Source organism: Papio anubis, chromosome 11 (assembly GCF_008728515.1).
Source record: "Papio anubis isolate 15944 chromosome 11, Panubis1.0, whole genome shotgun sequence".
Classification (NCBI taxonomy): Eukaryota; Metazoa; Chordata; class Mammalia; order Primates; family Cercopithecidae; genus Papio; species Papio anubis.
In genome coordinates, this window is record NC_044986.1 from 88,181,207 (window position 1) to 88,198,368 (window position 17,162).

Sequence of the window (17,162 nt, forward strand, 5' to 3'; positions counted from 1 at the left end):
CCTCCAGCTTTGTTCTTTTTGCTTAGGATTTTCTTGGCTCTTTTTTGGTTCCATTTGAATGCTAAATTTTTTTTTTTTTAAATTCTGTGAAAAATGTCAATGGTAGTTTAATGGGAATGGCATTGGATCTATAAATTGTTTTGGGCAGTATGGCCATTTTCATGATATTGATTCTTCCTAACCATGAGCATGGAATATTTTTCCATCTGCTTGTGCGCTCTCTGATTTCCTTGAACAGTGGTTTGTAGTTCTCCTTGAAGAAGTTCTTCACTTCCCTTGTTAGCTATATTCCTAAGTATTTTGTTCTCTTTGTGGCAATTATGAATTCCCATTCACATAATTTGGCTCTCTGCTTGTCTGTTGTTGGCGTATAGGAATGCTTGACATTTTTGCTCATTGGTTTGTATCCTGAGACTTTGCTGAAGTTGCTTATCAGTCTAAGAAGCTTTTAGGCTGAGTCAATGAGGTTTTCTAGATGCAGGATCATGTCATCTGCAAACAAAGACAATTTGACTTCCTCTCTTCTTATTTGAATACCCTTTGTTTCTTTTGTTTGCCTGATTGCCCTGGCTGGAACTGCCAACACTATGTTGATTTGGAGTGGTGAAAGAGAGCATCCATGTCTCGTCCCAGTTTTCAAGGGGGAATGCTTCTTGCTTTTGCCCATTCAGTATGATATTGGCTGTGGGTTTGTCATAAAGGATCTTATTATTTTGAGGTATATTCCTTCAATACCTAGTTTATTGAGAGTTTTTAACATGAAGGTATGTTGAATTTTGTTGAAGGCCTCTTCTGCATCTATTGAGATAATCGTGGCTTTTGTCTTTAATTATCTTTATGTGATGAATTACATTTTTTGATTTGTGTATGTTGAACCAGGGTAAGGCTGCTTTCTACAGGGGCATTGGCTAACGATTTTGAAAACACAACACAGGGATAATGGAATCAAATAATTGATGGATGCAGGATGATGGAAGCCAGTTTTCTCACTGTTGGAGGAGGAGGTTGAGGAATGTTAGAGTGATCATGTTGTCCTGGATTAAAGTTGGATATTTTAGTATTAACTCCTACTTAGTTTAATATAGATAGCAATGAATCCCTAGGGGAATATTTATAGATATTTGTATAGATATGGGTTAGGACACTGAAATATCTTTCCTTACTCTGTTGGTTAGCAGGGCTTGGAAGCAATGGAATCCCTGAAGTATAGAACACACACATCACCCAGATCCTGACTTCTAATACCAGTCTATAAAGAAAGGAACGAGAGCTCCTGGCAGATACTGTGGATTCTAGGGCTGAGCAGGGCATACAGGAGAAGAGCCTGGTGTGTCTCATAGTGCCAGAATGTAAGTACATAACACACACACAAGTGCACAAACACTCAACAATGTGGTGTGTCAAAGGGATACAGGAGCCAACTGAAAGAGCTCCTAGTGGCCACAGGTGGAATAATTTGAGTAACAAAATTAATAAGGTAGTACTAGATTATGACCTAAGGAATACAATAAATATGCATGAGATTAATTGGTATCAACATATGATTGAATATATAACTAAAAATAAGGGAGAGCAGACAAACCTCTCATATAGAAGAATTTAAAATAATTTACGTAGATATCCCTATCTCAAGGAGGTAGAATATAACTCCCCCTCCCTTAAATGTGGGCTGCATACGGTGACTTACCTCCAAAGAGTACTGAATGGGAAATGGGAAAAAGAGTAACTTTACAGTAGAGAAAGCAGACAGACTCCCTCAGCCAGGTGAGTAAGGCAGACAAAGCTAAGTTATGTCGGTGGCATGTGCCTTTACCTCAGTGGCTTTTTCCTCAAACCCTGCAACTCCAGTCTAATCATGGGGAAAATACCAGGCAAAGTCCACCTGATGGACTTTCTGCAAAATAGTTGACAAGTCATCCCCAAACCTCCCCAAACTGTCAAAGTCATTTAAACAAAGTCATCCTGACAAAGTCTGAGAACTTGTCACAGCCATAGAGGAGCTAAAGGACACACAACCACTAAATGTTTTGTGGTGTCCAGGATGGGATCCTGGTACAGAAAAAAAGATATGTGGTAAGAACTGAGGAAGTATCCATAAAGTATGGATTTTAGCTAATAATAATCAGTAGTGGCTTCTTGGTTGTGACAGATGACCCCTACCCATGTAACAACATCTGAACACTAGGAGAAACTAAGTGTCGGGTATGTGTGGACCTCTTGTATTACTATCTTCACAATTTTCTATGAATCCAAACCTATTCTAAAATTCAAGGTTTATTTTTGAGAAAGTCAATCGAGATTATGCAAGTGAAGGGAAGGGAGTGGGAATAAAATGAAGGCGGGAGGTCAATGCATGCAAAGCCCTAGCTGGGGGAGATGGGGAGAGGAGGAGAGAAAGAATGACTGGCCCATAGAAGTTCTTCAAAAACATGGGTTTAGGAACTGTTAGAGGCTGATTTCAACATTACTTAGTGCTACTGCTCTTTAAAATGCTAATTATTTTCCATTACCTTTGCTTTCAGTGGACATTTTCCCTACTACTAAACACAAGCAAGCAAAACTGTGTTTTCAACAGGAAATGTCTGTGCATTGCCTCTTGTTGAGGGCACCCAAAACTACATCGAACCAGCAGAGGGAAGATGTCAGGGAAAGGCCGGGTCCTGGTGGAGGATGAGGTGGGTGACCCCAGATGTCAGAGGTGAGGAGGCAAAGCAGATCCACCAAACTTGCTGAGAGGGACAACCAATTCTGCCCGCCTATCTCCTGCAGTCAGAGCCAGATGGCAGAAGCTGTGCTTTCTGCCTCTGGTGAGTCATAGAGGCCACTAGCGTCCTGAAACGGAGGCCACCAAGTTCTGGGCTTCTGCCATCTAGCTACACTGTGACCTCCTGGAAATCAGCCATTGCAGAGCTCTATTTTTTGGATGGCCATGGTTGTGGGTCTGTGGGCTGCTGCTGATGCTCCAGCCCATGGCCACAGTGAATACCCGGGTCCCAGCCAACTGCCTCCCACAGAGGACTGCTGGATGGAGGTGGCTGCACATTCTCTCCTGCTCCTGCAAAGCAACCCGACACCCATGCCCCGTATCCTGAAACAAAGATCATGTGCTCTACAGTGTGGACAAGCATTTCAGTTCAGCATGAAAGGAGAGGTGGTCCAAGAACATAGTCACATGACAGCCCACAACCCCGCTGTCCCCGTGGCCCTGCTCTCATCTTGGCCTCAGTGGTTCACAGACATCCCAGGCCCAGCTGGTGAAGGCTGGCGTTCATCATTGCACTTTTCTCAGATTCTTGGCTTCAGTTCCCTAGCAGAGACCTTGGCCTTTACCACAGTTTAAAGATGTGCCTTTTAAAGATTGAATCAGGTTCAATTTTCAGCAGCTGCTTTAAGACAGCTTAGGCTAATTATTGTGTGATCATAAAAAAAATCACCTATGGAGCTTGTTAAATTTATAGATGTTCCTGAGTCCCATCCCAAAGGAGAGTCCTGGGGATAAGTATTTTTAATATGCTTCCTGGGATGCAGATCTAAGTGCCTAGGAAATTATGTAGAAAGTTCGCATACGGTTTTTTTTTCTTTCTAAGTTCTAGTTCCTGCACTTCTTAAAAAAATTAGAATGGAGAGGAAAGGGAGGTTGGGAATCTGAAACTAAGTGTTACAAAATGTCAGTTAGCAGGAACCTAAGAGACCAAGTTCTCCAATCCTTTCTTTTCACAGGAACAGAGCTGGGCCCAGTGAGGCGAAGGGTGTCACTGAGGTCATTCAACTACAAAATGCCAGAGCAGGAGTGGAGGCCAGGTCCCCAGGCTCCAATTCATGACCTCAAGGTGAAAAGATCTCCTGAGATAGATAACAGTTCTCATTTAAGTAAGAATTAAAAATAAAACTTCTCAGTGCTCTGAGACTGTGTTTCCACTAGGCAGTTTATTGTACCCTGTAGATCTGCAAACACTTCCAAAGATGCCTAAACAAAGGCTGTAGTCATCATTCCGTTGGCTGGGCTGACTTGCTTTCTCCTTCTCCAAACTCTCCTTTTCCCCAAACCTCTTCACCCCACCCACCCACTAACTGTCCTCCCAAGTCCTTTTTGAGCTTGGTCCCAGTCTCATGCTCTCTCCCCAGTCACCAATCCAAGATGACTCTGGAGTTCACAGCCTCAGCTGGCTGTCCCTGGACAGAGCCTGGGATGCCTGACGAACCAGCAGGACCAAGGAGTGGGGTCCTGATCTGTGGGGATCCAGGAGAGTCGCCTCTGATCTCTAAGGGGACACTGCTTTCCAAACAGAGGCAAGTCACAGAGATCTCCCCGAAGCTATCGGGCTCACCCTTGGGGTCTGCTTAGAGGGAGGCTAAGGTTTTATAGGGGGTTGATTGGTCACTGAACACCTCTGATGTCTCTCTCTATCCCTGCAACCACCCTACTAATGACAGAAGAGCATGGAGGTACTGTTTTTGAACAGTTACTGTGTGTCACCCACTGGGTTGTTTGGTTTTATTTATTATTTCCAACTCTCACAACAGGCTCATGAGACAATGGTGTTCAGAGATGTTAAGTAGCTGGCCCCAGTCTCACAGCCTGCAAGATTTGGAGCCAGGACTGGAATATGAGAGCAAAGCTCTGGCTCCTTCCACAGTCAAGCTCCCCCTCATCTGCAAACTGGAAAGCACATTGTTCAACTCTTAACACACTCTCTAGGAGCATTTTTGGTTCCATGTCCATCCTGGAGGTTTTCTCTAGAAATAGTGGTTCTAGATAACATTCCAATGTCTCGTGATTGCTCAATATCCAAGCCATAAAGAACAAGGGTGAACCATGCATGTTTCCCTCAATTACGTCATAATTTTATGATGACCTGGGGTCAAGAGAATGATGGGAGGAACTGAGGCTACAGAAACTCACAGATCCTCTTGGTCTGTTCTCAGAAGAGGAGCAGGCTATCAGGAAGGCTATTGGCTGCTGAGGACCAACCATGGTAATTAAGTTTGTTCTGAGCCTGTGTGTCAGGCAATGTGCTGGATGCTTTCCTAGCATGAGCTCATTGAAGCATCACAGCACCCCTACTGCTGTGATCCCCATTTTCAAGCAAGGATAGGAGGCCTAGGGAGTCTAAAACTTCCCTGAGTTAAGAGAGCTACCGAGTATTAGAGCCAGGATTCAGATGCAGGCCTGTCTGACATCACAGCCTGTGCATGTGATCCCTGCAGTAGACTCCAGTGACTTCCCTTAAAGAACCAGGACAGTTTGCTTTTTTTTTTTTTTTAGATGAAATCTGTCACCCAGTCTGGAGTGCAGTGGCACAATCTCGGCTCACTGCTATCTCTGCCTCCCAAGTTCCAACCATTCTTCTGCCTCAGCCTCCCAAGTAGCTGAGATTACAGGCAAGTGCCACCACGCCTGGCTAATTTTTTATTATTAGTAGAGATTGAGTTTCACCATGTTGACCAGGCTGGTCTTGAACCCCTTATCACAAGTGATCCCCCTGCCTTAGCCTCTCAAAGTGCTGGGATTACAAGCATGAGCTACCGCTCCTAGCCGAGTTTGCTTTTTTATGCAAAGGATTTTCTGAGCACTACTCTGCGATAGGTTGTATGAGGCCTTGGAGGTGTGAAGATGAATCAAACATTGATCTTGCCTTCTGTGGTTACTCCAGAATGGTGGAGCAGACATGGATGGTTAAAGGCAGCATGCCATCTCCTCAACACACTGTGTAAGTTGAGGGATAGGAGGAATTCATTCTCTTTCCTCAAGGGTGCCACATAGGCAGAGGAACGGAGGCAAATAGGAGGGCAACAGGAAAGGGCACACCTTGGGCAGGGGCAGCACCATGCTTTGTCTCACTATCCATCTTCGTTCGCTGTGTTCTCTGCACCAGGTGGGCCCAGACAGGGATAAAACATTTCTCATCCTCAGGCATCACGTGGTCCCTGAGACATGCAGTGCAGAAACAAACGGATAGAGTGAATGCTTGCCGTGTTCACGTGTGCGTGTGTGTGTGCGTGCGCGCGCACACATTGCAGGGAAAGGAGAAGTGGGAGTGATGAGGCTGGAAACAGAATTGTGAACAAGACTTGAACGATTTTGAGCATCAAAATCCAAAGTTGCCCTTTTCTCTTGTAGACAATAGAGTTCTGTCATTTAAAACAGTGGAGAATCAACACCATCCGTATCCACAATTTTTCTCCAAGTTTGAAAGGCAGACTTGACAAAGCTATCACATCCTGCCACCCCTCATCCTCTCTTTCCCACACAAATCCTCTCCTTAATGCCCGCAGCCCTAAGCGGGGCACTGGAGCTCCACCACACATACCTCACCTCCTGTTGCTGGGCTTGGCTGGTTCTTCTTCCTCATCACCTCCTTTTCGCCATGGCTGTGCTGCTGGTCAGTGCCTCATTTTCTCAGCTGGCCAATTGCAAATGTCCTCTAATTGGTCTCTGTTGTGAGCTGAATTGTGTCTCCCAAAAAGATCTGTTCACGTCCTAACCCCTGGTACCTGTGTGTGTGACCTTATTGGAATAGGGTCTTTGCAATGTGGTCAAGTTAGGATGAACTCATGTTGGAACAGACATTCAATATGAAATTTGATATGACTGAAATCAACATGACTGGCGTCGTTACATGCAGAAGGGAAGAGACACAGACCCAGGCCCAGACGCCAGGAGAACGCCACACGATGATGGGGCAGGACTGAGCAACGCGTCTGTAAGCCGGGGACTGCCAGGGACTGCCAGGGATTGCCAGAGACTGCCAGGGATTGCCAGAGAGTGCCAAGGATTATCAGCAACATCAGAAGCTAAGATAAAGGCTTGGGATAGATGTTTTCCTAGAGCTTTCTGAGGAACATGGACCTGCAACACTTTGATTTTGGAACTCTGGCCTCTGCTACTGTGAGAAAATGAATTTCTGTGTTTTGCAGCCACCCCATTTGTGGTCATTTGTTAGGGAAGCCCCGGGAAAGGAATATGGTCTCCTTGCCTCCATATTTGCCTGCCGTCACCTGCACCTCCCATGGAGCTATCAGGTTGATCTTTCCAAATTGCAAATTTTCCCGTCATTTTCTTGTTTAAGGGTGTTAGTGGCTCCCCATTCATTGCCTATCTCAGAATAAAATCCCTAAACCCCTCAGCTCTGTGACTGCCTCACTCTCATTTTTAACTTATGTTCCAAGTGTACTATGGGAAAATTTTTGTTTCTTTTTCTGTGATAGAAATGCCTGCATTTTATTTTCTGTCTGTTGACTTCTTCTCATCCTTACATTATCTGTAAGTGGCTGGATCATGCCCCTCCTACGTGCTGCTCTATCACTATGCTTGGAATAAGGAAGTGAAGAACAAGCGTTTGTTGGATAAGTGAACAAATAGACGGATGAATAACAGATTCAGGGAAAGCCAAGATTCCTATTGCTGTTACAATGCAGAGTTCAGAAAAGCATAAAAGGATTTGAATCAGAGGAAAGCGGGAATTTTCACGCTTTTCTTTACTGTTTGTGTGACTGGGGGAAAAATTGCTTAACCTCTGAGATTGATCTGTAAAGGCGATCTGTAGAGGCGATAATACATTCTCCATAGAAGCACTGAGAACATGAAGCAAGCTGGTGCGGGTGAATGAGAGGTTGTGCAATGCCTGGAGCAAGCCGCAGGGCTGACTCTTCCTTTCCCAGTTAAACCCACATGTTCATTATGTAACTGTGGATTAGAGTACTCCACATCTGAAGTCTCATAAATGCTAAGCAGAAATTGGCCTTTGTTTTGGACATGCACAAGAATGACCTCTGCAGTGAAAACTTCCCTAATTACTTGTGCAGAACAATAGCAAAAGCCATGAGGAGGTCCATTTAAACACGGGAGGAGCAATTAATCACAGCCCATTGGAATATTGCTTTTGGTCCTGAACTCAGTTTGCCTTACATACAGGAAATGAAATGCAGTAATTATGGCCGTCACTTGAGACTCCAGAGTCCTGGCTTCAATTCCCCAATCCTTCATCATTTCATTTTGGCTGTGTCTATGGAACACCAAGACATCTGGCTAAAAAGTGAAAAATGCCATCCATTTTTCAACTCATGACTCATTGCATATTCTACCTTTCCTCTTTTTATTGTGGTATAATACCCATAATATTTACTATTTAACTGTTTTTAGGTGTGCAGTTTGGTCGTGTTAACTACATTCACTCTGTTGTGTAACCATCACCACCATTCATTTCCAGAACTTTCACCATCCCAGTAGAAACACTGTCTCCATTAAAAAATAACTTTCACTCTCTCCCTACCCCCAGACCTTGGCAACCACCATTCTCCTTCCTGCATCTGTGAATTTGATTAGGTACCTCATATAAGCGGAATCATGCAGTATGCGTCCTTTCATAAATGGCTGATTTAACTTAGCATAATGTCTTCAAGTTTCATGCATGTTGCAGCATGTGTCAGAATTTCATTCTTTTTTAAAGGTAAATAATATTCCATTGTGTGTTTATACCACATTTTATTTATCTATCCTTTGTTGATGAACACTTGGGCTGCTTCTACCTTTGGCTTTTTAAATACTGCTGCTCTGAACATGTATGTGCAAACATCTGTTCAAGTCCTTGCTTGCTTTTAATTATTTTGGGTATATACCCAGAAGTGGAATTGAGGGATTATGTGGTAATTCTGTTTCTAGTTTTTTGAGGAACTTCCATACTGTTTTCCACAGCAGTTGCCACATTCTACATTCCCACCAGCAGGGCACAAGAGTTCCAATTTCTCCGCATCCTCACCAATACTTGTTATCTATTTATATATTTTTTGCTGACAGCCATACCGATGGGTGTGAAGTTCACCTTTTCTTTTTCATGTGTTTCAAGAATTTACTTTTACATGATATTTATGCATCTGATGTCTTAATTTCTTCACCAGTCATATATTACAGTAGGTTTATCTGAACATCTTTCCCAACCTTTGTTCAGCACTCTGCCAAGTATTCTGGATTTTCACATTTCTGACCACTGCATCCTAAAAGTTTCTGCTGCTCAACTGTATATTTGCAGAACACAGCACAATTAAAAGTCAAGAAGGGGGAGACAGTAAAGGACGATGAGCAAGGATGAAGAGATTCTTCCTTCCCACACTGAGTGCTGTGGTCTGTGCCCCTGTGTCTGTGAGCCAGGTGCCGACTCCCACCCAGGACTCTGGTAATATCTGCCAGGCTCCGTGATTGCTGCTTCGTGAGGTTCATTGCTGGGGGGTCTGTGAGCTTCCGGAAGAAGTGGAGGGCCACTTACCAATCTGTGTATCCTCATCCCTCAATCAAGACCAACCCAGCAAATGCTCAACAATTTTTTTTTTCTAATCAGCTTCATTTAATTAAAGTAAATGAATTAGTGAATATGTAATATTCTTCTGTGAGCAGAGGAAGTAGTCAGAAAAGCAAACTAAATTTTCTTGTCAAAATAATTCTATCTGCAGGAGAATTTACAAACTTCCCTATGTGCAGTTTCAGTTCACGTGATTTAATTGATGGTAGCTTACTTGGTCTCCTAGCTTACCGAAAACTTCCCCAAGGCTTTTTAAATGTTGATTTGAATCTAAACACCTAATTACTGGTCCCTGCCTGGAGATACGGCTCCAGAGGCCCCGCAGTGCTGGCCGCTGCCAAGAGCTGCCTGGCAGTGATGGATTGTGCAGCTTGCTAGCCCCACCAGCCGGGGGCCCAAGACTTTCTACAGAAGTGCCCAGTGGGGAGGCATGCTAGCGGGGCCTGACTCCTCGTTCCTGCCTGTGTTTTGTATTTGGGTCCACTTTAGTTTATTTTTAGTCAATACCAGAGACAGAAAGGCCGTAAGTTTCTCCTCTGTTGACACAAGTAGTCTTCAGCTTTGTAATGTTCATCCTTTCCCACCAAGAACAAGAGCTCTGGGGTGACAGTGGCCAGTTCCTGAACTTCCACCAGTATCTCCAACTGAGTTCTGACCTACCACGTTGGGTGACAATTCCCCAAGTGTCTTTCCTGTTTCTATTGACAGAGGTATTGGCTGCTTTTGTCCCAGACTGCCCTTTCAAGAATGTTTATAGAGAGAGCAGCCTGGAAGATAGTATACCCCCTACAGAGCAAAGGGCAAGCGTGCTTGCTGTCCAGTGAAATAAAAATAAAGTATCTCTCTGGAGAAAAGGTTAGGTAGGTTTGCTTCTCATGTATTATAAAATACTCACACTCCCTAAACTCTGCTTCTCAGCTGTGATGCAAACTCACTGGATGTGCAGTATCCACCCGGTCCCCTCTGTATCCTCTTGATGGAATTTGGGGCGGTGGGCAAAGGGAATTGATTCTAATATCATGTTTCTTACTGTACTGTAAGTAATAAAGTCTTTTGTCTCTGACTCAGGAGTCTCATATCTTTTACCATCATCCAGGAAACTGTGACAGGCTAACTTGTTACTGTGTATGTAGGGTAAAATCTCACACCTGTAACACTTCATGATTCATGATACATGCTGATGTCAGCTTTATAAGATGTCAACTAATTATGCCTTGATCCTCTCCTCATGCTGCCTTCCTCTGCCCAGGCCTAGGTCAAGTGCTCTCCACGTGTATCTGTTCTTCACTATGTCTGTTATCTTATCTAACACTGACTGCTGGGACCAGACTACACATGTCTGCACTGGGCCTGGGCATGAGGGAAGAGAGAAGGTTTTTCTGAGGATCAAATTGATCCTGTAGGTTCTTCTGGAAATGTTGGTTGATAATGGGAATAATATTTTCATTCCCCACTTAAATCCCATTATCCAGGTGTCTTCTCCCTCCAGGGCCATGCCATGAATTCTGTTATCCCAGGGAAGTTCAGGCACTCGCATCTCTATAACACATAGGTCATTGAACAATGTTAGTCTCAGAGTTAACTTTCTCAAGTATTTAGGGGTACAAGTAGTCTTGACAGCCAGCTAGGCCTTCACCTGGGGGCAGGCCATGGGATTTTTGTTGAGGTCACGGGGAAGGAGCAGCAGTCCAGCCTGGGGCTGGCTTGCCAAGTGGTGCGTCCTGGTGCACTGCTGCATTCTCTGAGAGTGAGAAACATTTTCTGGTTCTCACAAAGGTTCCTTGTTGGCTAGCAGAGAAAAAGACTTTATAAAAGAAGAAAGAGAGGATTTTAAAATTCCCAGCCTACCAGGTTTATACATAAAGACTTAGGCTTTCCAAGGTTCTGATCATAGAATTTTATTGCAAGTCATACTGCAGAGAGAGAGGACTGGGGACATAAAGTGAGGGAGTTCTCCAACCAGACTGAAAGAGGAACAAGAGGCCCTGCCCTGCCTACCCTGGGCCTGGGCCAGGAGCTGGTGAGGAGGGAATAGAATGTAGAGGGAGGGCAAGGAAGCCACATCTGGGTCCACAGCCCACATCACGGAGCTGCTGGCCTTAAGTTAGAGCATAGTCAGGAGCAGGCAAGGAGGCTATTTGCACCAAGAGAAGACAGCCACTGACATCTACCTGGATGCTTCTGAAGCCTTTTCTAACTCTGATCACCTGGCCTTCATGCTGTTTTGCAAACAGATCAGATCTTCTTGTCTCAGGACTTTTGCATGAACTGTTCCCTTTGTCTGAAAGATTCTTTTGCCAGATATTCTCATTGCTCACCTCTTTTCAATTCTAAGTCTCCATGCAAATCTTTTCAAATATTACTTTATTGAGAAGGCTTCCCTGACAGTGTATTTAAAACAGCAAGCTTCTATCCCAGCAATCTCCATTGCCCTTCAGGGATATCTTTCCCTTGACAGCACCTATCACTCTCTGGTGTGTGGTGGATCGTATTGTTGATTTACTGTCTTTTTGCTCCCATGGGGCAGGGGACTTCGTTTTGTGTGCTACTGGATCTCCAGTGCCTACAGCAGTGCCTGGCATGATGATCCCTTGATGCACATTTGTTGAATAAATACCTGAGTGAACGTGGCTCCAGGTTCATGAGAGAGGCTCTGCCTTGGCTCAATGTCAGCCTCAATACAGGCTGGGAGCACTGAGAGGTGTCTAACGGTAAGGTCTGACCCATCCTCTTGGCCCTAGGCCAAGCATGTATGGGGCCCAGGAGCTCCCACTTGCCACTTAAGCGCATGCGAAGTCCAATGTGGACCAGTGGCAATCTTGTATCTGGAAGAGAGGAGCACCGAGAGCTGCAGAAGCCAGAGGTGAGGCCAGGCCAGCATCAGCAGGGGTGGGTGGTACCTCTCTGCAATGAGAGCAGCCAGGACCACCATTGTCTCTGTGTCCTGACCACAGCCCAGGCAGGGCTCACAGACCAGCAGGCAGGCTGCATACTGACCATGGATGGGCTGCTGCTTCTGCAGTGCCCAGGGCTCACACCCAGACACCTATCTGGAGAAAGAGGGAGCCAGCGACAATCCAATGGACAGCTGAACTTGGAATTGACTGTTCATCAAAAGGGACCATTCAAGCCAAAAACAAATAGTTATGTGCTCACTGGGAACCATGGTTGCCTTCCCTGGCTCCCTAACTCCAATCCCCAGCCGACGGGGTTTGTGTGGAAGACTAAGCAGTTGTAGGAAAATTTAAACAAGCGTGCAAAAGGTCTCGTGCATGAGGGCAGTGAGTTAAATGTGGGACCCAGTCATCACCCTGAGCCTAATATACACTTGATGAGAGCCCCCAGGGAGGTGCGCCCGAAGCAAGGTGGCCTATGGTATCTTTTCTTTCCAAAGCTCCCGCTTAGATTAGGTTGGCTATTGTCACTGGGTCACTAGCTAAGTGCACAGCTGTCTCCTGCAGACACCTTGGGATACTTCCTGGTGGGCACGGGCTGTGGTGGCTCCTAGGGAGTGGAAGTATTTCCTGCCCAACCACTTACTGATGGATAAACCTTTGGAATTCTGCAGATTCCCCGGCTCTCTGGGGATCCCAGGAGAGGTTCTGGAATTGCCATGCTAAGTCTGAAAACGTTTTGCTTCCCTCCTGGTGGAGGTTGACAACCGAGGCAAGAGCCCTGAGCCATCTGGGAGTTGCCTGGAGCAGGAGAATTTCTAGTCCATTCTCATGGGAATAAGACCTAAGTAATCAAAGATGTTGTCAACGTGAATTTTGAGTTTCAGTGAAAACCAGACCAATTAGTTAAAGAATTAAATTGGTAAATATGATAGTTTCTACTGCTACCAAAAGACTGTCAGAGAGCAGCAGTCCTCAACTGGGGGCAATTGTGCCCCTGCCCCAGGGACATCTGGGAGTGTCTGGAGTCACTGTGGGTTGTCACAGGTCAGGGGGTTGACACTGGTGCCCAGTGCACTGGAGCCGGGCTGCTGCTAACATTCTAGGATGCACAGCGCAGCCCCCACAGCTCCTCACAGCCAAGAAGAGGCTGGCCCTGAATGCTCACAGTGACAGGTTTGAGAAACCCAGCCATAGAGCCTGTTAGCTTTTGCAAGGCCCTTTAGAATCTATTCTTTCAGTGGTATTTCCATTGAAATACCAAATGCCCTGTGAGGTAAGACAGGTAGTTATCATTGTGCCCATTTCACAGGGGGCCAAGGGTCAGAGCTGGCAAGTGACCTGCTTAGGTCCACAGAGCAAAGGACAGGGGAGCAGCTCTCTCTCCACCACCGGCTCCTTTAGGGTTGCCTGGCCAGCCCTGGGAACTTTTCTACTCAGCATCTGTTAGTTTTGAAAAAAGAAATAAAAACATAACACGTATTAAGAGCCTACCATGTGTCAGGCACAAAGACCAAAACTGTTGCTCTCAGGGACATTGCAGGCTGGCAGGGAAGCAATCAACAAACAAGGTAACGTGTAAAACACATGGCACACCAGATTGCAGGGGTGGAGGAGAAGAGGCGTGGAAGGAGGAGGTATGGGGGAGCTGGGGTGGCGCTGAACTGACGTTTTAGGCAGTGTGGCCAGAGAAGGCTTCAGCCAGGTGGCGTTTGAGGAAGACCTGAACTAAGAGAGGAAGCCAGCTATGTGACTGTCTGGGGAAGAGGGTCCAGGTGCAGGGGCAGCAGGGGCAAAGGGCAGGCCTGGCATGCATGAGAGCCAGCATGGCTGACTAGAGGGAGGGAGAGAGCAGAAGAGGCCACAGACAAGAGTGGGGGAAAGGAGAGTGGGGCACATCGTAGACTCGCGAAGGTCATTTGAAGGACCTTGGCTTTCATCAGAAAAATAGGGAGCCACTGCAGGATCTGAGCAGCAGCTCGGGTGGTCTTTGGATTTTAACCAGATCACTCAGGCTGCTGTGTGGAGGACGGACTGAAGGAAGAGGCAATGAATGTGTTCAATTTCATTTTCGCCGGTCCTAATTTCCTCAATACCACTTTTTAAAAATGAATTCTGTGATCATGTGAAAAAGGAGGAAAAGATATAGTGGTGCAGGAATACCAAGGAGAGCCCGAAGAATGGAGCTCATTGGTAAGCCAGAAGAAAAGCAGCTATCAGACAGGAGGATGTGAGCAGAAAACTGAGCGTGCTGGCCGGGGCTTCCCCACGGATCAGGGGCTCCAACCATGTTTGGAGCAGGTGGTGAGCACAGAACCCAGGATCCTGGTGCATCTGTGGGGCTCCATGTGGACAGAGGCTGCCTGGCTGGGGAGTGATGTCATTTCCTCTAGGATTAGCCAACTTCTCCAGAAAATTCAGAAAATTATTCTTCTCTGAATAGTTTTCATTTCATCATGATTTGTTTGTCATTACTTTACCTGTCTTAGTCAAAAACTTACAGCCTGTTTATATTAAGATGTAAGCCCCTGAACTTGGGATTCTCAGGAACTGAGTCTAAACTTCCCATTAAATAGGACCGATGTTCGTTAAGAAAGCTATGTTGCCAATGTAATGGGGCAGGTCATTTGAACAAAATTTATTAAACCATTCTTGAGTCTTTGGCGATAGGAGTTTTGATTTCCTTATCATAAAACCAAAAATGCAGAGGAGTGTGATCAGTTAACCCATTATTACTGCATCATTAAAAAAAAAACAGTGTATATTTATGTGGCTGCTCCTCAGGGTAGGGAGAAGAGCGAGACAGAGAGGTCTTGGGCCATGTTTGCACGGGGATATGTCAGCCTACTGTCTGAGAAGCAGTGTGACCTTCCTAGGGAGAGATTTACAGTCTATGTAATATAAAACCTGAGGCAGACAGACATCCACACTTGGAAGCCAAACTTGGCCACCAGTGCATTTCGGACAGTTGGTCTCCATGGAGTTTCAGGAGAACACAATATGATAACTGGGAGGTAGTATATAAGAGTTCACATTTCCAGGTGTCCTTGAAAAATCAGAATATCTTACAAAACCAGGCACACCCTTCAGTGTGGAGATGACAATGCAGACGTGAGAAGCAGCCCCATGGGGGTACCTTCAGCTCCACTGCACCCCCCGATGTCCTCAGGTAAGGGGCAGACGGTTGCTGTTCATTTGTCATCATACTTGCATGTTTTCCCGCTTTAGTAGGGAAATTGTTATCTATCTTTATGTTTCTATCAAAAGTGGGAAGTTAAAAGAGATGTACGTTTCCAAAAAAAGTGATGGTAGTCTCTTCTTTGTGGAAAGGAAGAGCATCCTATGTATCTTGGAGCACATTATGGTTGCTTGAACTTTTCCTTCCTCCCGACATGTTTCTGATTTACTGCACAGCTGGGCCACTGTAGCACTCAGGGGATGTGATCAGTCTTCATCAGCCTTGGGATGCCAAGGCTCCCTCAGGGGGCAGATTCGGCCCTCTGGATCACTAGGAGCCTGACTCATGGAGTAGCACCCAGACCTTGGGCAACGTCGTGGAGAGCTGAAGGGGCTGGGACTTGAAGCCTGAGCAGAGAGTTGGGGTAGGAAGCATCTAGAGCCTCAAGGCAGCTTGGGTAATGACTTCAGCACTGGGGTTGGGAGAGGCTGGGCCTCTATGACAAGCCACCAACAGTGACCTTCCCTGTGATGCCGGATAATGTGGGATCTACAGTGTGGACCCAAACCCTTCCGAGGCTCAGTTTCTTTGTCTGTATTCATTTTTTTTTTAGACGGAGTCTCACTCTGTTGCCCAGGAAGGAGTGCAATGGCATGGTCTGGGCTCACTGCAACCTCTGCCTCCTGGGTTCAAGGGATTCTCCCACCTCAGCCTCTTGGATAGCTGGGGCCACAGGAGTGTGCCACCATGCCTGGTTAATTTTTGTATTTTTTTTTTTGAGACAGAGTCTCGCTCTGTCGCCCAGGCTGGAGTGCAGTGGCCAGATCTCAGTTCACTGCAAGCTGTCTCCCAGGTTTATGCCATTCTCCTGCTGCAGCCTCCGGAGTAGCTGGGACTACAGGCGCCTGCCACCTCGTCCAGCTAGTTTTCTTTTGTGTGTGTGTGTGTGTGTGTGTGTGTGTGTGTGTATTTTTAGTAGAGACAAGGTTTCACTATGTTGGCCAGGTTGGTTTCGAACTCCTGACCTCGTGATCTGCCCATCTTGGCCTCCCAAAGTGCTGGGGTTACAGGCGTGAGCCACCACGCCTGGCCTCTCTCTGCATTCTTTGATGCTTCCCTTTGCCCTCCCAACCTCACCAAATGAGAGAGAGGCCTAAGGGAATTGGGAGAGCTGCTGCATTCTGCCTAACGAGAGCAACTCCTGGGAAAGCAGGGTTCTGAATGTTGGGCTTGTACAGAGTCAGGGCCAAGGGAAATGGGCACAGCCTGCAGGGCTGGTCTGCTTCTCTCCATAGGATGCAGGGCCAGCAGCTGTCATTAGCTCTCTCCTGTGTATCCTCAGTTGGGCCCCTGAATAAGAAATTCCCAAAAGTAGAAGGCACAATGTCTGTATTTCTCCAGCACTTTGAATTTTCCAAAATGTCTCCCAGGACATTTCCTCCTCTGCCTCAAATCCCACCCTCATGAGATTGGCAAGGGGGACTGGCCAGATGAATTCAAAGGGTCATGTGGCTGCAAACCATTTCTATTTGAATTGAGAATCACTACCATGTATTTTGATCTACTGCAGCCAAGTTCTTTTATGAATGGCTTTGTTTAAGCTGATATATGAAGAGAGAGTGCATTGCTGATATGCTCCACCTAAAGAGGCTGTGGTGTCATGGACCCGCCCCCAAACCTGTAGGATCCATGACTCCTGAAACCCCACTCTCCCTGCACCCCCGGTGTGGGCCTTGCATCAGTTCAACATGACAAGTATCTATCTATTAAAGGAGGCAGACATCTCTTCTATTC

General features: G+C 46.0%; 1 long non-coding RNA gene across 1 annotated transcript; it reads left to right on the top strand.

The window, feature by feature from the left end:
- The first annotated feature begins 780 nt into the window (after positions 1-780).
- Positions 781-5,285, top strand: LOC103887450. The gene is made up of 3 exons (XR_002524258.2): positions 781-1,349; positions 2,523-2,675; positions 3,721-5,285. It is a non-coding gene; the product is annotated as an uncharacterized LOC103887450 (long non-coding RNA).
- The last annotated feature ends 11,877 nt before the right edge of the window (positions 5,286-17,162 follow it).